Here is a 17,008-nt window from a genome sequence, read left to right as displayed (position 1 = left end):
AACTTTCCTTTAAGGTTACACGGTGGTCAGCAGCATTCATAGTGAAGAATTTTATGGAGACAAAAACACGTGTTGGTGTAATTACCTTATACGTTTCACTGTATTGAGGTCATCATCAAGAAAACATGCACAGGACACAAGCTACATGACACTACACAAAATTATGATAAATCTGTTTTTTGCATAACGTAATGCGTATTACTTTCTAGAACTCGGAACTCCGTTTGCCAAGGCATTATGTACTAAACAAGTTAATCGTGAAACTTAATATTTGGGAACTGCAAGGCTTTTCAAACAAGGAGTAATGGAGTGCATCTCAAGCAGAATTAGCAACAGGATTAACAGACATCCACACTCACACTGATCTCATTGCCTTAGTTGCTTCGGCTGTAATTCTGAACAGCAACGACTATAGGAACTGAAGTCGGTGGAAAAGCACTTATGCATAGAAGAAAGTTGGTGAGGATAGAGCCTAGGTAACGCATTCATAAGAAATACAATAAATCATCTTCCGTAAAATGCTCTGAACAACCACAGTAGAAGGTAGATCATGAGATGGCAGTTTGCTCAGTATACTTTATGCTTCCAAGCGCTATGAAATGCGATATACTCTGCACGTTTTTTAGTTTTAATAGAAAGTAATTTGTAAATAAATTCGAAAAAGATTATGCTGTGGCTAGCTTTACGCTTAGATGTTGAGTAAGTGAATAAATAAATTAAACAAGTTGCACTCATTGGCCTTGGATGAGGAATCAAAAGCACGACTATAGTTTGTGAAGGAGGGGAGTTTTCTGCATTTCGCAGTTCCAATGTTCAGTGTGAATTTTTTTTTTTGTAGAAGGTCTACATCGAAGTTCGCCACAATAGTTATGCTATAGCTTGTTTTTGTCTCAAAACATTCACGATGTGCTGATTTTTCCCCCCCGATTAGCGTTAAGATACTTGCAGGGAACCAAAGGATTGAAGCTAGTAGACAGAATTTTTGAATGGAATGGAATGAAAAGGAGCGTTCGTTCTTGCTATAATAAAGAGCTTATAAAGGCCTTATTTCAATAAGGGTTGTAAAATTTACTGGTTTCATACTTTGATTGAAGACTCTATACAGGCAATCTGCATATTGTGATTCTCATCACTGTTTCTGACCCAACGCTTTCTCATCTGAAGGGTGGAAGGCCTAAGAATTGCAGAGATACAGAATATGTAATGAGTTTTCCTTTCTTTCCATCTTTTTGCACTTTTCGCTGAGCTGTGGGGTTGTCATTCGAAGATGCTGCCCTACTCAGACAACTGTAAGATACTTTTACAAATTGCGGCCGTTCCCTGTTTGAAATGGGTCCATTGGCTTCATTCCACCCACAAAAATCCTTCTCACCACGATGATGTAACTATACGCTGAGTGACCACTTTATTCAGAACAGCATTTAATAGCGAGTGGGATTCGCTCTTTCTTTAGCCTCAAGAACTGCCTGTATTCTCTGTGAAATGATTCAACTTTTGTCTGAGATGTTTGTCTAGTCTGGTAGAATAGCATCGCCTAGCTGTTGCATAGTGGATGGTGCCACTTCCCCCTTATACCAGAGATAGATGGTCTAGGGACTGAGCTAGCCACTGAAGTAAAGGAAACTGACTGTCATGTTCCTCGAACCAATTCAACACGCTATACACTTTGTAGCATGACGCGCATTCTCTTGCTGGAAGCACCCATTTGACAGTTGTAAACTGCAGCCATTAATAATGAACAAACATGATCAGCGACGATTATGATATAGTGGGGCATTCAGGTGGTGTTCAACTGGGAAGAAGAGACCTGACATGTGCCAAGAAAATATTCCCCACACCATTACACCACCGCCACCAGCCTCAATTCTTCTTACTTGGCAAGAAGGATCCATGGCCTCATGTTGTTACCGCCATATTCTGGTTATGCCATTAGCGTGATACAGTACAAAGCGGGACTCGTCAGACCAGACATTTTTCCAGTCGGCAGTCCAGTTGGTGATCACGCGCCCACTGAAGCCTCATCTTCTTTTCATAGTCGAAAGGGTTAGGACCAGGGATAGTCTTGTGCTCCTATACCCCATCGTGACCGCGTTGGATGAACGGTCCGCGATGTTTTGACCCTCACTATTGCACTGAGCTATGATTTTGACTAGTTGTGGTCCTCCTGTCACGTTTTACAATCCTTGTCATTCTGCTCTGATCTCTTGCGCCAGTGAGGTGTTTCCGTTCACAGCATTTCATCCATTTCAACTTGGCATGAATTTTTCTGGTTGTCACACCATACCGGTACGCTTTACACGCTAAAACAGCGTGTAAAGCGTTGTCCGTTAAAGCACTGAGATAGTGGCAAACCCACTATCATACCTTGCTCAAAGTCACTTAACCCACTCCTTTTACCCATTCTGATTGATCAAGCGCATATAATAGAACCGTTGCATGCCTGTCTGTCTGATTTATATAGCACACCGTGACCACGTGACTCAGCATCTTTGGGAACAGTCCATTTTCCTAAATGGGGAGGGATTTCTAATAAAGTGGCCGCTCACTGTAGTATGTAGAGTTGTTAACTTTTGAGATTTCTTCAACTACGACCCTATCGTTACAATAAAAGATAATAAACCGATTTATCGATCATACATTTCTGTGTAATTTAAAGATCAAAATTTATGCTTCAGCCATCATTTGAATCGAAAATGAAAAGTTGGCATATAAAAGGAAGGACTCAGCAATTCTTGATGCAACTTCCAAACGTAAATTTGAATAAAAACAGGTCATTTCCTAAATCCAAGTTATCCATGCTAGATAATGTGTGTTCTTATGTCACACACACACATTAGGATCTGGTGTAGGTCAGAACGGTGCTAAGTTTGGATTGGTTGGATTTGTGACATTTCGCTAGCAACTTAGCACTTAGGCCCATACGCCTATATATTCACTAATATAACTACAATTATGATTTTAAAATAAGTAATTCTTATTATTTTTCAAAATACACGTTATAATTACCAACTTGCAAAATCATTACTTAACGAATTCATATAGCACAACTATACTTTCATTTCAGTAGAGAGAGAGAGCGAGCTTTCAATAGTTATGTCTTAATTCATGGGACTGACGAAAATAAGAATCCATACGATTTTTATTAAAATTGAAAGTTAATCCTATTCGAAAGTCTGCAAATTAATATAAGTTTTGTTTGCAGGTATAAATAAAGCTGTAGTTTTGATTTTAAATTTGAACTTATTTTATATGTTTCTAAGCATACAAAAACATGAGACGAGAGAAATTATTCAGACAGATCTATCCTGCTCTGGGAAGAACGACAGTTTTCTAAAGAAAATACGGCTAGAAAGAAAGAAAAGGCGATTATATCGCAATGCACTCAACACAAAAATAAAAATCATCTCGTTAACAGAATCATTAAGAAGCAACTGAATACCTAGACATGTTATTAACTTAACAGTGTTCTACACAGTCCTACACACAACGAATCCCATGTCATTAATTATAACACGGAATTTCAGTTTTCTCTATCTTGCATACAAAGTATTACCACATAGTTTTTTATGCTCCCCCCTAATCAAAGTTATCTTGCTCTCATCTTAAATATAAACATAACACAAATCCACTAGAATATATATACTAAGAAAATCAGATGTTATTTTTGAAAATCGCAGATGTCTACTTTTATTTTATATCAGCAAAATTGTCTAATGATAACATTTTATGTATTTATGAAAGTTTTTTTTTCAGCAATGTAAGGGAATTTATTTATGAATTTTAGACGCAATGTAATAGATGTATTCAAACTCCGATTTATAATTTAATGAAAAATACTTCGACCAACTGTAACAATTATTTTACGTTCTTGAAATATTAAACATGAGAAAACAATTACAGTGGTTATAAAATATTTTGGTTCTTCTTTCCATAACCTACATTTTAACTTTATTTCTGAGAGACATACATTCTGTCCAATATTTTGATACACAATAAGTATTGTATTTTTAAAACAAAAATGCACCACTGATATTAAAAAAAAAGAGAAATAAAATTATGTATGCCAACCCTGTGACATGAGCAAATATCTTAACCTGAAATGTTTAATGAAAAATTTTAAGTGCATGAAAGTTTGATAGCCAATTTTAATCTAATTAGGATAATCGCATGCTTTATCATTACAGAAATATTTAAAGACAGCAGCCAACCTTTAGGGTTTAAGATTGATCTTTTTCTCTTGCTGACTGCACTTGTTTCCAGTTTATATAACTTGTAGAGTGAAGATAAATTTTCGAAATGCCTAAATTTGCTTGAAATGTTTTAATTGAGAACTAGGAGAAATTAAATATATTACAGGACTATTACACAAATAGTTTTGAATATGCAGTATAATAGCTTATACGTAATTTTTTTTATAAATAATCTCAATGTTTGGTTTACCATGAGTGAGTAATCTTCATCAGGCCTCAGTCCCGCATCGCGATGTTTTTTTGTTGGAAAAAACGTGGGTTCGAATCCCGTCTATGACGGGAACCTTTTTATAGGTACTTTTTCGACCGAAGGTTAAAATACGGAAGCAACATTTTGCTCTCATAACTGGGATTTTTTTTATCCCTCAAAACAGGAAAACCGGCCAGAAGAACGTACGCAATTTATAAGCAATATACTGCTTTCATAACCTTAATCTGTAAAGCCAAAGAACCACAGCCACTCCATTGGCCATTCTCTATCACTGATGAATGAAGGCCTCCCCTAATTTCATCAGTTCTAACCTGAATTCCTTTGTGCTAGAGTTCCAGCCATCTCTTTAATCTTACCCTCCCAACATCATCTCCTTTGATCTTCCTATAGCTCTTTCCATATCTGCTAGGACAATTCAGATATTATTTTTGTCCATTTTAGTGTTACGTCTTGCAGTATGACCTGCTTATTGCTACTTGATCTTTTTAATTACTGTTACAGTGTCTCTCATCCTGATCTAAACTCAAGTACTGCGTTTTCTGTCTTGAATGGTAATAGTCAGTAGTGATCTTTCCATTTTCGTCTAGGTAGTCCTCAACTTGTTGGTCTTTTTTTTTTGGTCCAAGTCCGTGTTTCACTTCCATATGTTGGAAGTATACAAATTGTCGAGTATTTTTCTTTTTAAAGCAATTATGAAATCTCCTTCGAGTGTTTCAAGGTATTTTCCAAAGGCTACCCAACCAAGTTGAACTGTTCGCATGATTCTTTCTTTAGCTTGCTTCTAATGTAATATTTTGTCTTAAGTAAAAATTGGAAGTAACAATGTCATTGTCTGGATGTTTCATCTGTACTGGGCTTTTTATGAATTTATTATAGATTATTTCATAGATTATTGCTGAATAGAGTAATCTCATCAGCACATTATAAATGATCAAATTGTTTTCCATTTAATATAATTCCTTAATTTTTCATTCCAGATTTTGAAATATCTTCTAGGCTGCGATATTTTTTATACATACGGCAACGTTTAATTGCATAACGCTTATTTGTATAAAAACCGTAAGCTGTAAAATGTAATGATTAATGAAATAGCTATTTTTATGACACTGTAAAAATCCTTCAGAAATTCGAAGAAAATTTCAGAGTATTTCATTTTGCTGGTGGTTCTTGATGATTGATTCCCTCACAGAGAAAAATACACATACCGCTTACTGAATTAGAAACTTGGCACTGATTCTATACAGAATCAGTGGCTTCTGTATAGAATGCGGCTGCCAATACCGATCCTCTTCAATTCGCTGCGCATAGTTCTGTGAGATACAAGTCGAAAAAAGCAGTCATTGAATGCTTCGGTCAATTGCTGCACACAGGAAGTTCTGTTTGTCCGTAAAAGCCTTCTCAGACGACGGGAATCTCGTTCCTGACAGACTGTCTTAGAAACACAGTTACGCCTCTTAGACAAGCAGCGTGGGTTATTTTCCATTTATTAAAAATCCGGGATATATCCATTTTTTGAGAAACTAGTCAACCCTCCTGTTTTCAAAATCGTGGCTCCAGCCAGAGGAGCATCCACAATACGACCTTTTTTCGAACTCCTAAGGAACCTTTGTTTTGTCCATTGTGGTGACGCACGTGACCAGGTATTATGCATATACGCTGCATAAGTGACCTTTACATATAGCTGCATGGAGGCTTCTAATTCAGTGGCTGATATGTACATATTCGTTGTATTATGTATTCCCACGTTAAGTAAAACGTATGTACTTAATTGCTTTATGTAATTTTCTGCCTTTTACGGCGTTTATAAACAGCGTATGAGCAGGATGCTGTTTTTTGGTAAATACGAATTGTTTGCTGTTTATTGCACCGAGAACGTTTTGATTTCAATATCGCATGAGTTCGTCATGGTAGTAGATTGAACTTCGATCCTCACTATGACGAGAGTAGTCTTTGTTGTCCTTTTTACATTGAAGATGAGTTAGATCTCATTTCGGTTTTTTTTTTTATTTTTTTATATCTTGCATACAGGCAATTAACAAAAAAAACTGTTTGTTAGTGACGGTAGATGGCGTAGTATTTGGAAGGTGGGCAGTAGCACAGTGTTTTTCACACTGTGAGTTGTGAATTCAGTTTAGCGGGTCATGACTAGGATTTTCTTTATTGAAATAATATATCAATGTATAATAGATTTGTAGCTTTCACGGTATATTGTGATCCATCTGCGTCGAGCGGGAATATGTCTATTTGCTCTTGAAATTTTGCTTGACATATATCGATTGGTTTCTGTACCCTTTGACTGTATTATGAATACGCATGACCACATTTTCTGCAACTGAAAATTTGAAACCGGACTTTAGGACACATGTAGTTAGATACTGTGTTCGGCGCTAAAATACAACTTTGTTTTGCTTGCCTACATGTAGTATAGTGTCTGTGGGAGGGGAGATGTCTTTCTTTATGAAAGGTAATTTTCATTCCATTTGTCTCTGAATTCCACTAATTATCCCTACATATAGTATATAGACTATGTTTCGAATTTAGTGATGAAGTAAAGATACTTATTAAATTTATACTGGTAAAAATACAAGCACGTAAAAATAAAACAGTTTAATAAATTAGTGACTAGTTTCGTACAGCACTATTCTGCACTTCTTCAGATTGATGCATTAAACACAAATATAAAGCGATATTAACATGGTATTAAAATCTCCAAATTAATAGCTCTTTATATTTGTGTTTATTGTATTCACTCTGAAGAAGTAAACGTGTTGTACGCAACTAGTCATCACTGATTTATTAAACTGTTTTTACTTTTTTTTAATCAGTAGTAATTAGAAATACTACAAGCCACAGCAACAAACTCCATAAAGATAATTCTTTTTCTTACATCTGCAGTATGGTGCCTGGTCAGGAGGGGATGTTTATCACTATACAGAGACATTTTCATTGCAGTCTTCCAAACGAATTGGCGTACTGAGCAAAAACACTGTTTATTCCTGTGAATAAAAATGAATCCCTCTGTTTTATGATTGCATTAAACAAATATGTCCTAATTTTATTAGGACATGTTTTCGTTTTTTTCCCGATGTTCTAATTAAATATTAATAAAATCATGTTTTGACATTCACTCTGTTAGGCTTTTGTTTTTCACTTTATTATATGTAGTAAAAATAAAACGTTTGTGAAACCGATTTTCATTTAGTATGTGTATATAATTAGTTCATAAGGCGGAACACCGGAATAAGATGATCTTTATTTTAATTAATAACGCAACGTTTCATCCTAATTGCACAGGATTTCATCAAGTATAAACATACCAACCAGTAGACAAAACAATAAAGATTAAGAAAGGTGATAACGATTATGTGGTAATATATGAGACTGTTATTTTTGAATATTTCTAATTGTATTTTGCATTGTTTGGTACACTGTGCGTGTTGACGCATTCGCGTGCACGTGTTTAGCTAATAATGGCTAGGATGTATTCAAACAAGATCCTAAACATAAATATTAACTGAATATTTATGTTTAGGATCTGTCGTTTCCAAAGAATCCCAGATTTTTTCTGTTGCGTCACACAGCATTGCAGCCATGGGCAGTCCTCTTTCGCCAGTTTTTAGCAAATCTTTATATGGAAATAGTCAAAAAGAAAAATAGGTCCTAGAAGAATACTATCTTAATGAATACCATCGGTGTACCGTAGAAAGATACACGATGATATATTCTTAGTCTGGAACCATGGACTACTTTTTCTTTTCAATAAATACCCGAATTATCAACACCATAACATAAAGTAACATATGGCAGCTATTCACATAATCGCACATAATGCCTCACTCCTCTTTCTGAATCTTCGCCTAACTAAGGAATCAGGAACATTAAGTCTATATATTTCTAAAGCCTACGCGCAATGATATTTACATGCCTATTCCTATAATTATAGACCTCAAAAATTGGGTATTATTATTCCCACACTAAGAGCAATAGCCCACCGACTCATTACTAACGAGGATGAATTGGCTAAAGAACTTCGTCATTTAAAAAACACTTTCCTTCAAAATGGCTATAATGAATACATAATTTCCAAACTACTCAACCGACACAACCAAAGAAATTTCTAATGAAGAAGAAAACAGAGGCTTCATCAGGCTTCCATATATTAGCTCTATTTCAATCAAACTGGCAAAAATAATTGAAGAATATAAAATCAAAGTAGTATTAACCCCAACCAAGATGAGATCAATACTCCGATCCACAAAATCTCGAGCCCATCTAAATATCCGGGTGTTTATCGGTTATGGTGCAATTGCCAGTCATCTTACTATGGAGAGACAAAAAAAATCAATTGAAGAACACGTCTGAGATGTTGAATGCTATAGGAGTGAAGTCTCAGCTTTGTCATCACATATGATTCTATAGCTGACTTGCAAGACGCTTTGCAAATAAGACATAAGTGTTATGGGATAAATGGGGTACTGTTACACTGTCTCTTGGGAGTCTTTGGAAAGAGCATTAGTTCCTAGTATCAACTTGTCTGAATACATCCTAGCCATCGTTAGCTAAACACGTGCATTCCAATGCGTAAACACGCACAACGTGCTACACAATAACATACAATTATAAATATATTTTAAAATAACATCTATTATTATTATACGGGCATCATGGAGTCAACAGACTCATCGTGGGAGAACCAAACCCACACAGTATCTAGCATACCTCTTGAACTCATTTACTGACAAAGCACTCACAACTTAGGCAACGCATTTCATTCATTCACCACTCTCCAAGTGAAAAATCTAGTCTTGACGCTCTTACTTAATTTTCTGGAGTTTTTAATTTCTTATAGAAACCTTGTAGTAACTTAAATGTTTCTATCATATCCCTATTCTCTGCCTATTAATCAAGTGTAACCCACAAATTCTCAATCTATCAATGTAGGGAGCATTCCTTGCACCACTCGCCTCTGAATCTTTCCTGCCACTTCCTCATCTTCATGGTTCACTCCTATTTCTGAATCTTCGACTAACTAAGGAATCAGGAACATTCTGCCGCCACAGTAACCAAGATGTGGACATATCAATGCTTTATCTCTGCATGTTAGTGTGTTCTTCATAACCAAGTAATCCTATGAGCAATCTCGGACACCTTAGCAGTATGCCCTCTGAAGTTAAATTCTCTATTCACCAACCCCAAATCCCTATCCTTATCAGTCATTTCCATCAATGTGGTACACAACTTGTAATCTTTTAATACCAAAATGCATAACTTTACACTTTTCTCACATTGAACTGACATCCATTTATCTTTTGCCCGTTACTGCCAGCTTATTTAAATAATTCCTCAAGTTCTCTGGATCAACTCAATTATTACGCTACCCAACTTTGCATCATCAGCAAACAATTGAATATCTCCCTTCAAGTCATTTTCTTTATCATTTTTGTACAAATTTGACGATAATAGTCCAAGCACAGAGCTTTCTATAACTACATAATGTACATAATGTTTATTAGTCTTTACTGTTTTGTCTGCTAGTTTGTTTACACCTGAAGAAATGTTGCGCAATTAGGAAGAAACGTCGTTGTTAATTAAAATATTACGTTCCAGTGTTATGCCTTTTTATAAACTGAGTTACATACTGATTAACAAGCAAAGTCTACATGCTTATATACTAGTGTGTGTACCGGGTCGCGATGTAAAATGTATTTTTTATTGTGGGTCGGGGCCATTAATATTTGAAAAACACTGGCATCGTGTGTAGATGGAGAATTAAATAGTATAGACAGTAGGTTGTGTGATGTACAACCCCCCCCCCTCTCGCGAGTGCTTAAAGACTTCATCGAATAACAATGCCGTTTAGGCTTGTAGAGAATGTATTAACTTATCATTCACTGTATGTATCAGATGTTTTGATAGGCTTACTTATAGTGTAGTTGCTTTACCGTATTTGTGTTTCTCTACAGTATTTGGTTCTTGAAGAAAATTTTCATATGATTTTTTCTTAATTTAACTTACGAAAATTTCTTATTATCACTACATGAACAAATTGCTGTGTATACGCATATAGAGATATTCGCTGCCAACACGGACATGTTGACAGTCGGGTGTCATAGCAGTTCTCGGCTGGTAATGTTATAAAATCTGTCGTGATATCGCATAATTTATTTTATTTTTAAATGCAATTGTGCTTTACGGCATGTAGTTTAGATGAGTAATACTGATGTGTAAATCATTTTAACATTTAGATTCTTAATTAAGTAGACACTACAAAATGCTGAATAATAGTAAGTTTTTATGTAGCTTTACAATCATTATACAGAATTTTGAAATAACTGAATTATCTCTGTCGTTGCTTTAAAGATGAGATTCAAAGCTATAATTATTGGTCGTTTGTTTATGAGTTTATTTGTTTCTAGTTTTAGTTTTGGGACCTTTCTCATTTAATAAAGCACGTGTGTAAGAAGCCTTGTTAAGCAGAAAAGTCTAGTTTGTAATCCCAGGTGTTTCCCCGCACTACTGTTATAGGTCTTGCAAACCAAGCTAATTTAGCTTGTCTCATACAAATGTGTTCCCTTTATGCTTCTCTCATATGAGACGTAGCTTTATGAGGGTATGAGATGGCTTTACTCCTGGAGGTATCAGTTTTTCCATCCTGCAAAACAACCAAATATGCAACAGACAGCACACTGGTCTCGTTAGCTGCTTCATCAGTAATTTCGAACATCTCAACAGTAACCTCCATAGTTCATTTGGTATCGACGATGCTCTTTGGTTGGAAAGACCAGAGTCAGAATCCAGTCAAGGACTCGAACCTTTTTTAAGAAAAATACACATACATACACTTAGTGCCTTATGGACTATTCCTACATGACTTCTCTCATTGACTGCTACCTAATAAACACGATAGTCCATAAGGTGAAGTTTTAATTTTCGATTAAAAATAGAAACGTTGCTATACCTTATATAATGGAAGGAAAAACTTCAGAAATTCTAGGTTGTTGGATGAGCTAATTGCTTATTCTGTTTTGGTTTGAAAAGCGCAGTACACTGTACATTAATTTATATAATATAATATAATATAATATAATATAATATAATTGGAAAATAGGTAAAGGGTAAATAGAGATAATGAAATGCAAAAAAAACTTAAGGTAAAAAATAGAAAATCACTAAGTAAAATGATTTTAGGATAAATAAAAAACTTACATGTTTCTTAAATGGTGAAGATGGTATGAACTATTGATATTTTCCGTTAGGTTTATTTTAAAATGATAAGATGTGATGAGTGGAAAAAAGTCATACAGTAAGAAAAATCTCTTGTCCATTGGGATTTTTTATTAAGTTTCACTCATTCAATTTCATCATTTTAAGATCAATTGCATGGTAAGAAACATCAGTGGTTTCCAGGATCTTTTTGTGTTTTTATTTTATCTTCATTATATTTATATAATTACTAATTGTCCATTGGATTGGCTTTTATTCTTTTATTTCATGTTACACTGTTCTTTTACTTTTCATCTTTTCTGTTTCCGCTTTATCTATTTTCCATTTTAATTATATTACACGAATTAGTCACTATACTGGTCATACCAGAACAGAAGCAATTAGGCCGTCCAACAATCTAGAATTTCTGAGAGTACTTCTTCTATCCTTTCGTTATCGTTGAAATATAAATAGCAATGTTTGTATTTTAATCTGAAATTAACTGCATGTTGAATTAATCATGTTGATTATGTAGATATAGCCAATAACGAACGTTACGTAGAGATGCTCCATAAAACGAGCTTGTTTTATACGTTATTGGAACTTTGATAAGTTACTCTCTTCAAAAAGGTTGTGTGCGCGGGGAGGGGTTGAGTATGTACTTGCGCATGCGAGCAAATCCCATTGCTATTAAGGAAAACGATTCGACGGATACGAAGTTTTGAAATTTACGGTGCGAGTTTTCTTAACGTTCATCTGTGCTATTCAGATGGCCTGGTTTTTCACCCCCACAAAACAGGCAAATCGGTCAGAATGCTAACAGACGTAATACCAACATAAATAGTATTAACTGCTTCAGCTGTAATTCTAAAACAGTTTCAATCAGCTAAAATAGACGAAGTTCGATCTTAGCCGATATCGTCGATCGCTGGAAAATAAAATAATAAAGTAGAAAAAGTTGTTGCTTCCATAAATATAAGAAAACGTTTCTTGCTTTGTATTGCAATCCTGGAAGTATAACAGATGCTGAACTTGTAGGAATATGAAACTTGCTGTGGAACTTGGGTTCCATAGCATGTTTTCTGGGAAAATAACCACAACTACCAGGAGTGAAAGAAATTACTTAATAAATATGTATTTATTAAAGACTCCCTCGATGAAAACGAAACTGAAATGACCTAGAGCAGTGTTCCCACACTGTGTGCCGGGACGCCTGCAGCAAACTATTATGTATTATTTTTTCAAACTACGGGTAAGTTTTTAGGATACAAATACAAAGTAACTAGTTCGGACCTAAATGCTTAATATACGGAGCTATTGGGTATTTCTTTCGACCTAGGGGCGCCGTGAACCTACTAAGTTCGTAAACCTCTGAGAGATCCAAGTTACGTTCATGCAGATGAAGTGAGAAATGAGTTTTTCCAATCAGAAGATAGTTTCGTTGCCGACTGAGCTACGGGGTATCCCTCAGTAGTATACAGACTTTGTAGACTATTTCATTCCTGTGCTCTTTTTAGAACATAATTCAATGATTTGTCAGGTAGGAAGATATTACAATGTAGTCTGGTTTGAGAGGAGTAGGTACGTGTTCATTTTAAGAAGTTTCCAAGAGATGTTTTGTATGAATAATATTAACAGAGCTTGTTTCGCTCTCCCTGGACTCTCAAAGTTTTAAAAATTTCCTAGTTTTAGGGCAAGGTGGTGATGAAAGTGTCATGTAGATATCCTCATTTGTGTGGATTTGTGATACATTGAACACAAAAGGAAATATCTGACTGCTTTATAACGAAAGTATTGAAGAGGGCTAATGTGTTTTTCTTTTTTCCACTTTGAAAGTAATTTGAGGATGGATATTGTTAACATGCAGAAAGTTTGAAGAGCCTCTGGGCCGTGCAGCCAAATGTTAAAAATATGGGCTATATACTTCCGCCAGATTTCGGATATGAGAAACCGAATTCAGTGCAAAAGTTTCAAAAGATTCCATGTATAACTTTTCCAAACTTCGAAGTAGTGATATTGTTCTCAGCTATGGTTGCGTCGGCCGTTATACCTAAGCAGAATAAATCGAAGTGAGCTGAGAAGTTATTTTTCTTGTTTCATTTTTTGAGGCAAAGTGCTTTCTTTGCGTTTAATTTATTTTTGTAGATGTCATTTATTGTATTAAAGAAACTAAAACGAATTGGATCTACATTTTGATTTTTGGAATTTTTATTAAGTCTGAAAATAGGTCGTCACTTTTCTTAGATTCTGATATATAACTGTTTTTGTATGTGGTATTTATTTTATGTCAAGATATAAAAGTAAGGGTTATGTGACAAATGTCAGAAGTGCAGAAGAAATGTTTGAAAATATCAGCTGCGTTAATTTCATTTTTTTCTTTCCCAAAGGTGTAACTAGGTGCACTAATAGGAGCACTATTGTACGAGAAATATCAATATCCTGAAATTAGTACAGTAAATTAACTATTAAGTGTATTCAATGAAGGTAGTTTGAAATTTTTCTCCCTCATTCATATGTGAGGAAGTCACTGAATATGATTACTCACAACTCGTTCTAAAATTTTGACTTATTTAGATCATGTAAAATTTAAACTATTGTCTACATCTCGTCTTCTTCCGCCTTCCAAGCCCTGATAAATTGTCATACTATTGCATTTTCATTAGAAATTCCTTGCATGTCTGAAAACTTTGACTGTCTTTCAAGTAATCAGTCTTTTCGCGTTCACATATATACATAAATAGCTTGACTGCTTACATTCGACCAGCAATATAATGCAAATGTTGAAAATAACTCCGTACTATCTTCCCTGAATATTATTCATGATTCCCCATTGCACAAAATAAGTGAGGAGGAATAACACTAATAAAGTCATTAAAAAAAACCAACTTTGAAACTTCTTATCTGTTGTTGACACATGCGTTGTTCTGAGTATATAATGCAAAACAAGCCGGCACTTTAAACAAATCGTAAATACTAAGATCTGTGTTGATTAAAATATGCACGGTTATTGAAGTTTGGTACATTTTTATGCCGTCGTATTATTGTCACGTAAAATAAGTTATTTTTTAGTATTATAATATGTCAGGGATGCGGGTGTTATCTAAATGTCCACAGATAAGGAAAAGGTAACTATAAAGAATATTACGTCCGTTATAGCATTCTTTGTGTATCTTCACAATTCATCACCGACAGTTGAACCTAGAACTGTTTTAAGTTCTTTTCGCCAAGTGCTTACACAAGTTTTTTCATCCATACGCAAGTCATTCCGGAACTTTATTTAAAAGAATTTAACTCCAATTTTGTATTTAGAATCCAATTTTTGTTTCGATCGAAACATTTACGATGTCACAAAAGAGAGAAATCTGTCGAAATTATCTTTTCGAAAATTGTCAGTAACTCCACTCTGACTGGATGGAATTTAATCAGATTTGAGATTTTTTTTTTAAAGCTGCACACCACATAACCATGTAATTCAGTATTAGTTTCAATAAAAAAAATTTTTTTTTTAATCTTTAGCCTCCCACCCCCCACGGTACTAAGGTTGTAAACCTAGCACTGTGGGCGGGCTACTATTTAATGTTAATCAATAAACCTGTAGTACATTAGTATTATAGCTTTACAACCGTTCTTCGCATTGGCTAGGTAGAACGTAATGAAACTTGGTATTTAGGAACTCTATTAAAATCTTAGTAAGTAATTTAAATCTCGATTTCAGTCAGATTATAATGACAAAATGTAATGACACTCAAAATCGGATCGAATTTAATAAAACGCGTTTTAATGCTATTCAATAATACTTTGAATAAACGAACATTATCGTAGGCAATATGATAGCTCTCGCGAAAAAGAACAATGGTAATATTAATCGGAAATTCTGCTGTAAAACAGTTTCAACCCATGCTGTGCGTAGAATTATTAGCACACGTTAGCATTAACGAGTAATGGAGCAGTGCTGGACTATTTTCACTTCTTTGTTGAACTACTCCTGGGTTTAAGACTGCCCGAAGATGTTTTTTATGCTTCAGTGTAGTCAGTTCTTTGTCAAATCAACTTTGGGTCAAGATTGATCATTGCAAAATTAATTTTTCTTTTTCGTTATAAATTCTATTTTTTATTTTTGGCAAAACCAATTTGAAATGTTAATATTTCTCTTTTCTATAACTGCATTGCTTCTATTAGGACAATTCGACATGACAATTTCTCCCTGGGATTGATGAGTTAATGAAATTGAAATTTAAAATCACTTAATCACTTGTTGGGATGACGTCACTATACGAGAATGCGATTACGAAAAATTGCACTAGATCATACGGCCTAAAGCAATCTCTAATGACCGTTCTTATTATTCAAAATTTTACGTTATTCAAGTAACGTATTCAGTGACCATTTTTACGACCACTCTTATCTAAGTTGTTTATTAAACGTTTATAGCACTCTATAACACTTTAACCCTGTTTTTGGCTTACGTCCTTTAGATATTTTATCTAATTTTACCACCACGAAAGGCCCAATTGAACTCAAAATTTAAAAAGAAAAATGCTAAATTTTATATCATTAGATCTAAATTTCATTTATTTCAATCCAAATCCATATAGTGCGAAATTAATATGTTCGAAACATTTTCCCCATAAACATGATTCGATTTTAATCGAATCATATGGTAATCTTCTTGTGCATATTTTAAATCCGAAATTTTATGGAGTTCTTGAGATGTATAATTTCGACACATTTTCATTTTATGCGTTTGCAAATGATCCACTTAAACCCAGAAATGGAAGGACTAAATAAGTTCATTCGTAAAGATTCGAAATACCAGATCTCAATAAAATCTGTGAAGCCAGATTTCTGGAATAACTTGCATATGGACGATGGCAAAATAAGTTGAATAAGTGGTTAAGCGTTTTGTGAAATGCACCTAAAACGAATAATAAAACTGTAAGAAATAGTATAGAAATAGCCTTCAATTCTTAAATGTGCAGTTCGTGATGAAATTTAATATTGAATGTACTGTGAGGCTATTTTTAACTGCTTTGTTCTGTTTTTTTTTTTTTTTTCAAATTTAGTTGTATTTATTTATTATTTTAGATTATGCTGTACTGCTGATGATTTAAAAAAAAAATAAAAAAAGAACGAGGTCTGGTTAACATTTTGTGACCGTGGCATTGAAAGTAAATATTTGTTCTAGCGTGTGGAGATTACGGTAATGTAAGAGTGAAATAGAATACACACTCATCCTGCTCGAGACAGGGGAAAAAGTCAGTGTGAATGGAGATGTGTGTTAAGCTATCAGTTTAAAAACCTCCTTTTGGTTTCTGCATTGATAAATTTTGGCTTATATAATGAA

General features: G+C 34.6%; 1 protein-coding gene and 1 long non-coding RNA gene across 3 annotated transcripts in view; one reads left to right on the top strand and one right to left on the bottom strand.

Annotated features, from left to right (window-relative positions):
• Window positions 1-17,008, top strand: part of LOC150098918 (uncharacterized) — a 359,215-nt gene that overhangs the window by 214,516 nt on the left and 127,691 nt on the right. The window lies entirely within an intron of this gene.
• The window catches only part of LOC150098919 (glutamate-gated chloride channel-like), a 345,862-nt gene that overhangs the window by 220,549 nt on the left and 108,305 nt on the right, over window positions 1-17,008 (bottom strand). The gene's annotated exons all lie outside the window — the stretch shown is intronic.

Source organism: Typopeltis vanoorti, chromosome 15, assembly GCF_054136105.1.
Source record: "Typopeltis vanoorti isolate ZY-2024b chromosome 15, IOZ_Tvanoo_1.0, whole genome shotgun sequence".
NCBI lineage: Eukaryota > Metazoa > Arthropoda > Arachnida > Uropygi > Thelyphonidae > Typopeltis > Typopeltis vanoorti.
This window is presented reverse-complemented; position numbering and strand designations above follow the sequence as displayed.